The sequence below is a fragment of the Haemorhous mexicanus genome, chromosome 11, assembly GCF_027477595.1.
Source record: "Haemorhous mexicanus isolate bHaeMex1 chromosome 11, bHaeMex1.pri, whole genome shotgun sequence".
Lineage (NCBI taxonomy): Eukaryota > Metazoa > Chordata > Aves > Passeriformes > Fringillidae > Haemorhous > Haemorhous mexicanus.
Window position 1 is genome coordinate 1,324,169 of NC_082351.1, and position 13,736 is coordinate 1,337,904.

The following is a 13,736-nucleotide window of genomic DNA, read 5'->3' on the forward strand; positions in this document are numbered from 1 at the left end:
TTAGAGCTGTTAACATGTGGCATCTGTTAATGGAAAGTGTGTAATGCAAAAGGTGTGACCAGACCTGAGGGCTCCGAGAAGTAAAGTTTGAAACAGAAAAATGAATTCTGGCTATTCCTAAAGTTAATGTAAAGCCAGATCAGTGTTCCAGGCCTTTCTCAGAAGCAATTCCCATTTAAAGCCTTGCTGGAGCAGAGGCAGCAAGGCTTTGCTTGCTGGCACAGCGCACATGTTATATTTCAAATACAACAGCAGGCAAAACGTAGAATTTGAAGGAAAAGGAGGAAATACATTTATTTTTGGGTTGAGAAAACAGTGTGACACATGACAAGCCTGGATCTCTTTTGGAGAGGCCGTGCTGTACGTTACTGAGATTAAGTCTGATCATTGCTGAAGGAAGACAGAAATCCTCCAGCCTGGATCCAGGGCTGTAATAGAGGCTGTTAATGTCTGCTGTGAGCTGGGTCCTGACATCTTGAACACATTGCTGGGGCAGCTCCTGTGAGCCTCTGCCATGTGGATGCTCTGGCTGTGGAGAGCACAGAGTGTGGGGAGAGGCTGGCTGGGAGCTTCAAGGACCGTGTCTAATCAAAGGCTTTGAACTGTTGCTAACCTGTGAGACCACTTTCCTTAGTACTAGGGGGACTATCAGAAGATATTAAAATTACCAAAGCCAGCCCAAGTAGTAACAGCTGTGAGTGTAATCCAAAATTAGCTCATTAATTCACAGGAAAGTGTTTTCTACTCGTCTTTCATTACAAAAAAACCTGTCTGCCTGTTAGCAAAACCTAGAGCTTTAAGTGGAATCTTTAAAACATTAACAATGCACATGTGCTTTTCTATGCCTAGTGGGAGATTTATTGAGTTTATTCTCTAATCTCTGTTTACAAGCAGAAATATGACGAACATAAATCATTTGAATAAGATTTCAAGCTACAAATCCCCTTTGCTGTTCTCCAGCATCCTCATGTTATTTCAAACCTGCAATTAATTCTTTTCTTTGCTGGCCCGTTTGTTTTTAAAACAATTTCACTCCACTTGACCTTTGTATTTCTTGGAAAAGTGTTCAAAGTTGGAAATAACTCTAGATGTTATCTGTTAGTGCTTATTTACCATGCACAGTGAGCTCAACTTAGGAGCTCACAGTGAGCTGGAGCTTAGGAGCCCCAGAGAGATTCAAGATGAAGGAGCAAATTCCTGCTGGTAGGAATTAGCATTTCAGGGATGTTGTGATCATTATTAAGGACAGTCAGGCTGCTCTCCAAGTGGTGGTCCTTATGAAAACTTCAAATATTTAAAAAATAATGGAAAAAAATGATGTAACAAGAAAACACCTCTCCAGAGCTCTGTCCTGCAAGGTGCTGGGCATACTGCCCACAACCTAAGCAAGCACTAAAACAACCATTAGGTGGGCACAGGTACAGAATTGGGCCCAAGGCCCTGAGACAGCAACAAATTGTCATTATTGTTAATTAATTCCAGTTATTGTCGTAGACCAGGACAAAAATGCACTGTGCAGTAACTGCATTACAGCAACTTCTAGAAGCCCAGAATTCTACAAAGCTGGGGATTTCAGGGATTCTGCAAGAATAACTTTTGTCTTTCTAGGAAGTTTTGCATGTTTTCAGTGGGAAATGTGGGGCTTAAAAGGGCTGCTCTGGTTTTGCAACTGCTGCCAGCTAAGGATCTGCTGAAACTTGTGTTTTCAGAAGTGCAGCTCGTCTATATTGGATCAACAACAGGGCAACAGCATTAACTAAATTATTACATCAATGGTATATAGTCCAGACACACAATCTCCACTTCTTCATGCTAGAGGGAGTTCAAGTCTTGCCAAAAAAAAAAAAAAAAAGAATACAGAAAGCCGACAATATTTACATTTAACAGATTGCAGCATTTTGGTTTTCAAAAGACTGAGTCCAAGGCAATTAAAACTTCTGTGGCCTTTTGGTTTTTAAATTGCAAGTAAAGGGTAGCAGGACGGAGAGGGGGCTCTGCAGCACATGTGGCTGTCAGCTTTGACAGGTGTGTGCTCGGGCGCTGCCGCTGCGCCGCTGCCTCGGAATCTCGGGAAACCTGAGAGTGTTTGTAAACAGTCTGTGCTTTCTCAAAAGTGCCCTGGAGATTTGCTACAGGAAGTCAAATTGCTCAAATCTACCTAATTTGGCACAATACGTTGAAAGCATGCTTGAGTGATCATAATTGCACTGGGACTGACTTCATTTAGCCATCTCTGGGCATACCTTTCCAATAACAACTGCAGGCGATATAAATTCAATCTCTTGTTTGTTTCTGAAAGTGATTAGCCTAAAAAATTTGGAATTTAAACACTTATAATTGCAAAGTGTTATTTATATTCAATTTTGATTTATTAAAGAAAAAAGTCCCCTCACTTTTTCTTCTTTTTCTTTTTTTTTCCCTACCCAGGAATGGTTTGAGTTGCTTTGGAAAGTGAAAGGGATAGAAAATAGGAATGAAAGGAAAAAGACGTCTTGTTGGTGGTGAACATTGCTCTTCCAATGGGATTTTTTCTCCTACAACATACAGTTTTGCAACAAGAGCATAAAAGGTTCTGATGTTTACCTCAAGCTTGGGCTTTTTGCTGTGAAATATCTATGGCTCACTAGGATTAATATAATTTTCACATCTGTGCAGAAATATGTGCAAAAATAAGGCAAATAAAGTGTGTTGTACAACTGCAAGACCAGAAAGACTCCCATTTACATTCTGAGTACAATAACCAGCATTGTTCAACATGAGAAACAAGGCTGAAATAAAGATATTTATTTGGTGCATGCATTCAAGTTTTTAAAGCCAAATAATCTAATACATATTTGCACCCATTTTAAATTTGCCTTCTCAAGAGACTATCAGGATAAACCTTATGATGGGCAAGAATTTCCCTGAAAGTGAATTTTGGGAGATCTTCAGAAAGAAAATATTGATTCATAAATGTAGGCAAATATTCATAAAGACTTTTCAGCAGGATGCTAAGTCAAACACATAAAATCATTACCCAGAAAGCCCATAACATGTATAAACCCCAGATGTCATATTTCCAATTGAAGAAAATTGCTGTAAAGTCTTTAGAAATTTACTAATAAATTAAGAAATTAAATTCCTGACAATTGTCTTGCAAAGAGCAGTTTAAAATATACTGAGAAAACAAAAAAATCCATTAGAAAAAACTGTTTCCTGAGAACATCTTGCTTTGCCCTAATCACAAACAGACCTGTGTGCAACTCCCTTGCTCTAATTAAAACCAAGAAATGAGAGATGAAGCAAAGCAGCAAGATCTCCATCAGGGCTGACCCTGTGGCCCCAGCCCTGCCCGGCCAGGAAGGGCTGGGCTCTCCTCGCAGGAAAAACAGAAGCTGGACAAGTCTCTTTGCCACATTGGTTTTTTCTGTATATTCTTTATAACCATCCTCCTCCTCTGCTGTTCCTGAACCAAGTTGTCATTGAACATGGCCAACTCTGTGCCCACAGGTGGGTGAAACCCTGTGCTCAGCCCCAGGACCCTGGTGTCTCCACCACACCTGGGTACCCCTGAGAACCTGCTGAGCAGGACAGGCCAGGAGCACCAGCAGCCCCAGCAGCAGGGTGGCAGCAGGGATGTCACCTTTGGCATACGCTGGCCACCTTCACAAGCCCATCTGGAGACCCCACTGCTCTCCACAACCTCCTGAGAGGAGTGGGGAACCAGGGGGGTGGGCTCTTCTCCCAGATAACAAAGTGACAAGAGGAAATGGCCTCGAGTTGTGCCAAAGAATGTTCAGGTTGGATATTAGGAAAAAATTCTTCACCGAAAGAATGGTCAGGCATTGGAACAGGGTCCCCAGGGCAGGGGTGCAGTCAGTGTCCCTTCAGTGTCCAGAAGGCTTCAGGATGTGGCATTTGGGAACACAGTTCAGTGGTGAACGTGCCAGGGCTAACTTAATTGTTGGATTTTTGAATGTCTTAGAAGACTTTTCCACCCATAACAATTCCATGATGTTCTAGGATCTCTCCTGGCAGTGATGCCCACCCAGGTGCTGCTGTTGAGGGGTGCCCACAGCCCACCTGGACACGTGGCTAGGAAAGGCAGCTGAGCACATGGAGGCAAAGGCACCTGCACACACTGAAACTCAAGTGGAATCTTTCAGACATTTCTCAGCACCTACAGGACCCCGTGGCAAGTCATGGGATCCCATCATGTCGCAAACCAGTGTGGTGCCAGCAGGTGTATCCAGGGGGAACAGGTCACTTAAATGGTGCTGGAACAGAAAAGGAACAGTTCTCAGACCCATCAAGCTCTACCTAAAGTTTACTTTCTTTCTAAAGTAAGAAATTAACCAAATCATCCCTAAAATAAAGCCAAGCCTCAGAGTGGATGATTTAAAAAGGGTCTGTGCACAGAGTGTCTCAAGCTAGGTGGGACCTTCACCTCCTAAGCAAATAATTTAGTGCTATAATTATTCCATTTCCCTGTCAGCAGTACTACTGCTTACCCAAAACATCTCCATTTAGTTTTAAACCAAACACATTATTTACTTCATGGGAGGGAAGAGAACAGAAAGAGCAGCACAACCTGAACATTCATCACTGTTGTTTGTGCACCTTGAGGGGCATTGTTGAATTATTGCTATAAACATTCCACATTTGGCTAAATGTTGATATAAACAAGGATTTTTCCTCATTAAGGTAATTTGGTGCAGTTTGAGAAACTGATTTATCAAGAGAATTAATTCAAAGCAGATATGATGTGTGTCCCTTTGTACTTGTAGATTTTTCAGCATAAACATCCCCATTAAAATTCAATTACAGCTAGTCTAATCCTACAAACAATAGTTTTCAAATACACTTCACAAATGCAGACACTATGTCCTTGCTCCAATTTGGAGCTGTGCAGCAGAGCCCCAAGCTCACTGTTGTCATGGTGTTGTGGTTGAGAGGAAATGAGGGTTTTTTTGGGATGGTGTGGTCACGCCAATCGGTGTCCAGATTTTAATATTGGCACCTGGTTTGTCCACTGAGGGCATGGATACGCCTCTGAGAACACAGGGGTTAAAAGCTGTGAACTCCCACAGGAAGTTCTTTTTTGGGTTCCGGTCTTGGACGAGAGCAGACCTCCCCCTGCCTAGCTCCGAGCTGGGCGGGGGAGGGGAGCCATGTGGCCAGAGGGAGGTAGGCCAGGCTTGGGCTGAAGGGTCGAGGAGCATTGCACTGCGAGGGCTTCGGGCAGCCATCCCCCATTCCCCCCCCGGAGGGAGAGAGAGAGAGCAGCCTGTGCTTGTGATAGCGCGGCTGGAGTGAAAGAGAAGGGGGGGGTGCCCAGCAGGGCAGCCAGCCGTGGGAGTTCATGAACCAAACCAGCAGAGCCTGGGACTTTTAACCCTTCTTGAGACGATGGAAACCTTGCAAATGCTGATTCCTCCTGGAGTTGGTGAGATTGAGAGAAGTTGAGAAGAATTCTAGGTGGGAGGAGATGATGGAGTGGCTTTTGGCTGGACTTTTCTTGGATAGCTATGGACAGAACCCTTGAGTTCCTGTGACACAGAGACTGCATCCTAGGGGGAGGCAATGGCTCAGAGCCTGAAGAGTGCGGTGATGTGAAGGTGTGTGAACAGAGACGACGGGTGAGGAGGGTGGTGGTGGTGCCCTCCGTCTTCGAAGAAGAAGAGGAAGATGATCTCTGTTCAAGAGACCCCTCAGCCCCAGGGGGTGAAATCTGGGGGGGACAGGTGTCCCAAAAGGAGAGAGACTGTGCTCTTTTTGGAACTGGACAAAGCATCCTTAAAGGGAAAAACCCTAGAAGCAGCTCTGGTCCATGTGCAGTGGTGAGAGCACTGGACATGGAAGGAAGAGGTCACGATAGCAAAATGTTCTCCAGGCGGTGCCACACGTGACATGGAAACACGAGAAGTTTCGACTGTTTCCTGGGTGAAGTCTGTGGTGCAAGAGGGACTCCTCTCTTCTCGAAGAATTGAGAATTGATTATCTAAAGGGTGGTAACGGAATTAGGAAGTTTGGTGGGGGGAGGAGGAGGAAATTTGGAAGGTTTTCATCCTGTGTTCTGTGTGTTTTTCCCTGTAGTTTTAGGTTAATAAAGTTTTTTTTTCCTTTCAGTCGTAAGTTGGAGCCTGCTCTGCTCTGTCTCTGATCACATCTCACAGTAGATACCAGGAAATGAGGTATTCTCATGGAAGCACTGGCATTTCGCCAGGCTCAAACCATGACACATGGTACCCCAGGAGGCAGAAGAGCTTAGCAGATGCCTTGGGTGGTGTTTGGGACCTTCACATGGAAGGTTTGCTGGTTTTGGAGTGGGGCAGAGGTAAATTCTGTTTTTTCCTCCAGTTTTCCCATGAGGAACTGATTTAAAAGGACTTTTCTGGCCTGGAGAGTCAATTAAAAGAAAAAGCCTCTCCCTCCTGTAATGTGCATTTTATGTAGTCCACAGGGGCAGGATGAGAATCAAGTACCAGTGAAACCTACTGCCCCTGAACCAAGCGAGATTTGTCTCTAGCACCTTGCTTCAGGAGCCAGTCCTTTATATGACATTTCCTAGTCTTCTTCTTTTTATCAGAAACAGGAGAAAACGGTCACAGTGGCAGATGGTTGGACCTCAGGACACACATCAGTCACCCACATCGTCAGTTTTCTCTGACTCAGTGGAGCCCTGATACAGCTGCAGAGTTGGCACAGGGACACTCAGACCAGGAGCCCTGTGTCCCCCCGGGACAGCGTCTGGAGACCCAGAGAGACTGAATGTCGCTAAACCCTGATTCTGGAACCTGAGTCACCATTCTGCAGATTCTTCAGCCCTTCTTTCACATAAATCCATCACAGAAAGTTTAACAAGCCCTAACCAAAGCTCCTAAACTGTTGCTTCTCCTCCTCTTATCGCTGGCCCTTGGAGCTCCTCCACAAAGCAAAACTGACGTGCAAATTTGGCCCAGGGTATCCAAGTGCTTTGAAAGGTTCATGAAATGGGAAGCAGCAGCAGTTGTACCAGGCTGCCTGAAAAGCAGGTTTCTGCTCAGGGAGGTACTGAATAAAACTCTGTTACCATTTATTTTGTTTTCTGTGCTTGCTGATGAGAACCAGCGAATACCCGTGGTGTGTTCCCCTGCTCCAAATGGACCAGTACTTGCCCCTGAGAGTCAGGGGCACAGACCTGGATTAGGACACTGGTTCCTGCACTCTCACAGGTTGGTTCAGATTCCAGGGTAATCAGCTGTGATCATATCATACTGATTTTCTTGCCAGCCAGCAATACAGAACATCATTTGATAGAGAAATCAAAGTCTTCTAATCTTGACACAGAAAGAAATCAGGCATGAAAAGGAATGGGGAAGCAGATCAATCTAGCTTAGGTCATGGACATACTCATGCCTTAACTAACAGCCTCTCAAAGACTGAAGTACTTGCTGTTCAAGACAAAGCTGGAAATGCCTGGATTTATCTTCACTCAAAGACGTGATTGAGGACAAGCCACCTTTCTGTTCCCAGTCTGGTGATCAGTCCTGCAGGGATGTTGAACATCTTCAAGCCACTGTTAATTGAGTCTGCTAATTACAGTGCTCAGCCATTCCCAAGCCATGGACATCACAGGGGTAAATAGATCACATATTTACAGAGAGGGCCCTTGGGACGTCCGGGGTAGTCCCGGCACAACTTGAAAGGAAAGATAAGGAAGCTTAAGGGGACTCTTCCTCTCCTGCAGCAGACGAATGAATTAGCAGAGAAGGCTCCAGCTCTGGTCAAAGGGAAGGGATAATGTGGTGATGAAGTAGGTCTTCAATCACTGTGATGTATTTAACTGTCACTCTAAAGAAGATTTAGAGATGTAGGGAGAAAACAAAGGGGTCAAAACCGTCAGGCAGATTTGAGGACACCGTGGGTCGGTTGCATAGATATTCTTCCTAGCATAAAATTCCCTTCACTTTTAAAGGGTCTTTCATATATATTGTTCATTGGAGCAACAGAACTTTCAGTCAAGTTATCTACCCAATTTTATTATCTCATTTATCTCACAGCAGAGTCTTATATGGAGTGCTTTATTTTCCATGCACAGAAGGTGTCCCAGGGGCAGGAAGGGAGCTGTGCTGCTTGGCCAGGAGACTACAAACAGCTGTGGGGACTCTGGTGGCACTGCCAAGGGGACAAAGTCCTTCCCTGGTCTCTGCCATTGGACACTCTGACACGTAGACTCTGGCAGCAGAATGTGCTGCAGTTGCAGTAGCAGCACTGGAGTCAGCATTGTGGTGGCATCCAAAGCTCCCATCTGAGGTTTGGTGAGAATTGAACACTCTGATACCCTGAGAAGGAGAGTGTGGTGAGAGTCTCAGATGCTTTAGGGATGACTCAGCTCCTAAACTGCCAAGGGACAGGAAAAGAGCAGTGAGGCTCCTCTGAGGTCACTGATGTCAATGCAGGGACAAGAGCATCTCCTGGGATGTGCCAGGGAGCAGAACAGAACCACTCTAGGGCTGAACCCTGACAGCAGAATGTGCTTGGGCCAGGCTCCAGCTCTGGTCATTGAAATAAAGGCAACAAAGGCAACACATTTTGCTCTTCTACTGGAGGTTTGAATTTCACGTCCTCTGTCATAAATCAGAAACAAGGCTCAGGGGAGCACAGGGTAAGATAAACTTCTTGAATCTACTTTTTCAGGAGTGGCTTAATCTAGGATACACAGACATAGCTGAGGCACTGCTGTATGGAAATTAAACAAAGCATTTCACTTACAACTAACTGGTAATTAACTAGTAATTCATTAACATTTTTGGCCTTCATGGAAATACTTATTTCAAGGAAATATGATGCATATACATCAGCTGGGAGGGGAGAGGGGAATGAAGAATTTATCTCCTAGGACTTGAGAAGATACAGAAGCCTCGCAGCTCCACGCATCCCATGACGGTGCTGTCGGCAGCTGCAGTAAGTGGCTGCATCCATTACAGATATGGGAGCTGTCAGCAAAATGAATGAGAGGCTTCTTGGGCCATAGCTGCATTTTACACCCTCCTGGCAATTCTGTCTCACACATTCATGAAAAGTAGACTGGGAAAAGAGGGTCCTAGTGCATAAGAACACAAAGTATGTAGATTGTTTTTCATTTTCATAATGGAATAATGTGGGCTTTGACAGCAATTTAAACACACTCTTTTTTTTTTTTTCTTCCCATACATCCCACTACTAAAGAGCAGTTGTCATCCTAAATCTTAACTAAAGATTATTTAGAAAGCATAATTAATGGCTGTGAGATAACATCCCATCCACAAAGCTGGGTAATTAATGAGTAATAACTGATGTACTTGTGACTGCCAACAAATGTGCGTCCACTTTAAAGTGAAGAACAGACACAAATCCTAATTTATCTGGAACACCAATAAATGGGCACAGCAAAGCTCAGGTAGGAATGGCTCTGGCCCTTCACACACCAGTTCTGAAGGAAGGAGAGAGACAAATAAATTGGATTTTAGTTTGCCCCCACATCTCCAGTGCTGCTGGTAGTTTTGCTGGAGCAAAACTTGTACAGTCTGGGGAAATACCCATAACCCAGGTGGGCTTCTTTGGAGAAACTCTGCCAAGGGCCCTTTAGGTACTTACCAGCACAAGAAAACCTTGCTGCTCTTCCCAAGAGAGCTGTGCAGCAGTGATGGCAAGTGTGGCTCATACAGGAGCCAGCAAAGCAGGGAAAGGATTGTCTGGGCTCCAGGGCTCCATCCCCCTCCCCACAGCTCTTACAGCTTTTGCTGCTTCTGTTACCTGCCTCCTGAGTGACAGGCCACGGAAACTGTCCAAACCTTTTTCTTATATTTACCAAAAAATTCTCTGCTGCCTTGTGCTGTCTTGAATGCACTAATAAACAGTGCATTCATTCCAGCTAAATGCACAAATATATAGAAAGATCACAGGGAAGGTGCTTGTTTAGAAGAAATGAATGCATATTTTAATATTTTTTAATCTTGAATAACAAGTATTTTAGAATGCAGCATAGAAAATGTAGTCTTTACATGTGGGCATTTATTTTCTGCAGTTACCTAGTCTTGGGGGATGGGGAAACTGTAGTGCATGTACATTTTACCAGCAAGGAATAAGGGTGGGAGGTAAGAGGGGGAAATGCCTGTTGGATGAGCATGTATCTGTCTGTTTTGGTTCCAAAATGCTGAGCAGCACTGAGTATATGGGTAGAACACCACAGCACCCAGCACTGGAGGGGAGCAGCCTGTGCGGAGTGTGCAGGCTCAGGAGACAGGAATGCACCTTCACAGCTCATTGGCAGTGTGCTGCAGGACTGGGATCCCACAAAGACAGAGTTTCCTTCCCGGGAAGGTGCAAAGCCATTCATTACTTTCACGAGAGCACAAAACACCCACAGACTTTCCTTAATACAACAAACTGCATGTTGAAAATGCAAAATCCTTGTGTGGGAAGTGGGGCAGTTGGACCATTCTGTCCTCACCTGCAGAGAACTGAAGACAAAACTCTGACTGGACTTGAGTGGAAGTGTCTCACATGCCGTCACAAAAATAAGCCAACACTGCCCTTCCAATTCTTCTCGCCAACTCAGTCCATCTCTTGGCACCATTGCTTGTTCAGCAGCTTGTGGCTGAGCTCACTGACACCACCTCAGGAAACAAACACCCAGAGCATGGGTGTTTTCCCTCTCAGTCCTGATCTACACCTCTGGTCCATCTGTTGTCCCCGCGTCTGTGTGCACAATGGGGTGACGAGGGCTCAGTGCTCTGGTGGTGCCACCTCATTTTTCAGAGAGCTGGGGACTGCTCTGCAGCACAGTCTGGTAGCTCTGGAGTGTTGCAGAAAATATGAAAGCATCACAATTCTGTTTTAAAGTCTCCAAACCTGCCTGGGGTGCAGTTGTAATATGAAATTAATTTTGAACTTTGGGTTGCAATGTGAATGCAGCCTACTAGTCACTGTGAAAGACAACATGATGTAAAAAAAAAAAAAAAATCTAACAAAATGGGTCAAATTCCCAATCTAAGGAAATGGATAAGTGTAATGATTATATTTTTCTCATGCTGACCAGCCCAACACAATCAACAACAGGTTATATACACGAGGCTGTGAACCTTCAGCACCTCTGAGCTCCTTCCATGCAATCCATCCATCCTTCCAAGGCAAGAACTCGGAAAAAGAGATGAGGTGGATAATTTCTCAATTCTGTAAATAACAGAATTATCCTAAATTTGTTCATTTGCATTTGTGAAACAACACCCTGACTCTCCTTCCTTCTGAATCAGCCCCAGATTGTGTTCTGTCACTGTTCTACTCAGCCTCTGGCACAGGGAGCCCAGAGAAGCTGTGACTGTCCCTGGATCCCTGGCAGTGTCCAAGGGATGGATGGGACATGGAGCACCCTGGGATAGTGGAAAATGCCCCTGCCCATGGCAGAGCGTGGAATGGGATCATCTGTAAGGTCCCTTCTAACCCAAACAATTCTGGGATGCTCTGAAGAAATTTTGCCTCTGTCTCTCTTGATCCAGAAGAAACAGCCCTTTAGATCCAGCCATTTGTATTTGGGCTCAATCAGCCCAGCTGCAAATACAGGCATGACCTGCACTCTTTGGACTCAGAGTGATTTCCCCCAAACTGAAGACTCAGCAGCAAGAAAAGGGAGCTGTGGGGTTTGCAGGTCACCTCTCAATGCAGATGAGTTTATTGCAGCCCCAGTGAAAAGCTCCTGTTGTGCAGCAGGCCATTTCCAAGTGCTAATCAAGGAGCCACTTTTGCCAAGCAACACTCTGGCTCCCCAGGTTGTCATAAATACTTGAGCATCCTGCCAAATTTCAGTGTGGACAATAAAGCGCTTTCTGTTGTCAGAGCACAAACCCCACTCTCAGCTACTGTGAGTTGCCCCTTAACTTCAGTTCCAGGCACCCCCAAAATCCCAAAATCATTATCCCTGGCAGGCAGGGCTCGGAGCAGCAGCAGCCAAGCCTGGCTGGGAGAGCCCCAGGCCTGACATTAATAAGGTGCTCTATGCCTGAAAGACCATAAAGGGAAAACCTTAACTAGGTGTTATAACAAGGGGATATGAAGTGTCACAAAGTGTGTAAATGTCACAAGCTCTCTGAGGCCTCTCTGTTAAAAACCTGCCTTATCTCAGCTCTTCCAGGTAAAATATTTCCCTTCTGCTGCTGCTGTTTGTAAAATATTTTGATAACAAGAATGAAAATGATAATTTCAGTGGCCTGTGTGCTGGCAGCTTTGTGGGGATGGCAGATCACAGCACCGAGGTGGAACAGGGTGTACACAGCCTGATAACAAAACCCAAACATGTATTGCCATTAAAAGCTGTTTAGAGAGGGCTGCAAGCATTTCAGATACATCATAAACCCTGCCTCCTGCCCAGCATTTACACCCTGACAGTCAGGATGTTTGTGACTGATGCTCTTGGTAAATCTGTGGGAAGGTTTCCATGGTTAATGCCCGTAGGGCTGGGGGCTGTAAATTCAATCCTGCAAGTCCTGAGCCCCTACCCCAGTAGATCTGATCACTGCACCTACACTTCCTCAGGCAGCTGTGGGCACAGAGTGCCCTGTGAGGCTGTGTGAGATCACAGGGGGAACATCTCTGTGAGAAGGGCAGCTTTGGGGGGTTAGGTTGGGGTTTTTTGACAGATACTGTGTTGGAGAGATAACACTGTGAGATTAGAGAACCACACGAGAACCACACCAATCACCTGAGCTGGAAGGGACGAACAAGGACAACCAAGCCCAAGCCCTGGCCCTGCCTAGACACCCCAACAATCCTACCCTGAGCCTCCCTGGCAAGGGATGCTGCTGGAGCTCTGGCAGCCCTGGGGAGCCTGGGCAGTGCCGACACCCTTTGGGGGAAGAATTTGGATTTGGGATTTGGAATAAGGATCTGGAATGGTGTATTATGAGTGATGGGGTAGAAAAAAAGGCATGTAGAAGTTGATTCTACCATTCTCAATGCATGTGCAAGGAATTGAAAAAGTCACCATTATTCTCCTAGGGCCAAATATTCCATAGTAGTTTTTAGGGACTGCTTTAATGCCTAATTCCTGGTACAATCAGAAATCTTAGGTTAACAGAATGGTTTGAATAGGAAATGATTCAGTTCTAAACCCTTGTCCCAGGCAGGGACAGACCTCCCTGGCTGTTTTTCATTCTACACATGGCCAGGACAGGTGCCAGCACACAGGGGCCACCATCAGGGTTCTGCTGGCATGTCCCATAGGCTACCACAGCCCTGTCCCCACTGCCGCAGGAGCCAGGGAGGCTCTTTTCACATCTTGTGTTAATGAGAAGAGAGTTGAAGGGCTGTGCAGAGCACCTTCCCCAGCCTCACACCCATGCCAGCCTGTGATGAATTGGGGCTGTGCTTGAACCTAAAGACCAGCAAATTAACAGTTAATTAGGAGATGATAAATAGCAGAGTCACACAGCCCCTCTGGTTTAGGCTGTGTTCAGCTGCTTCCCCTCTCCCCTATCTTGACACAGCAAGTGTTTATGTGCACCAGCAAGTGCCTGAGTGGTCGCTGTGCCTGGCCTTCATCAGGGCCGGGGCTCCCCCTGACACAGCAGCTTTATCAGCATTTATCCCCCAGATAAAGAGAGGGGACAGAGCTTTCAGGGAGAAGCTGGGCGTGTGGTGAGAGGGAAGGGTGTGTTTCACAGTCCATCCCTGGGTAGAGCCTCGTTCACTCCCATAGAGGCACTCCTGGGCCAGGAGTCTCCTATCACCAGGAATTATAT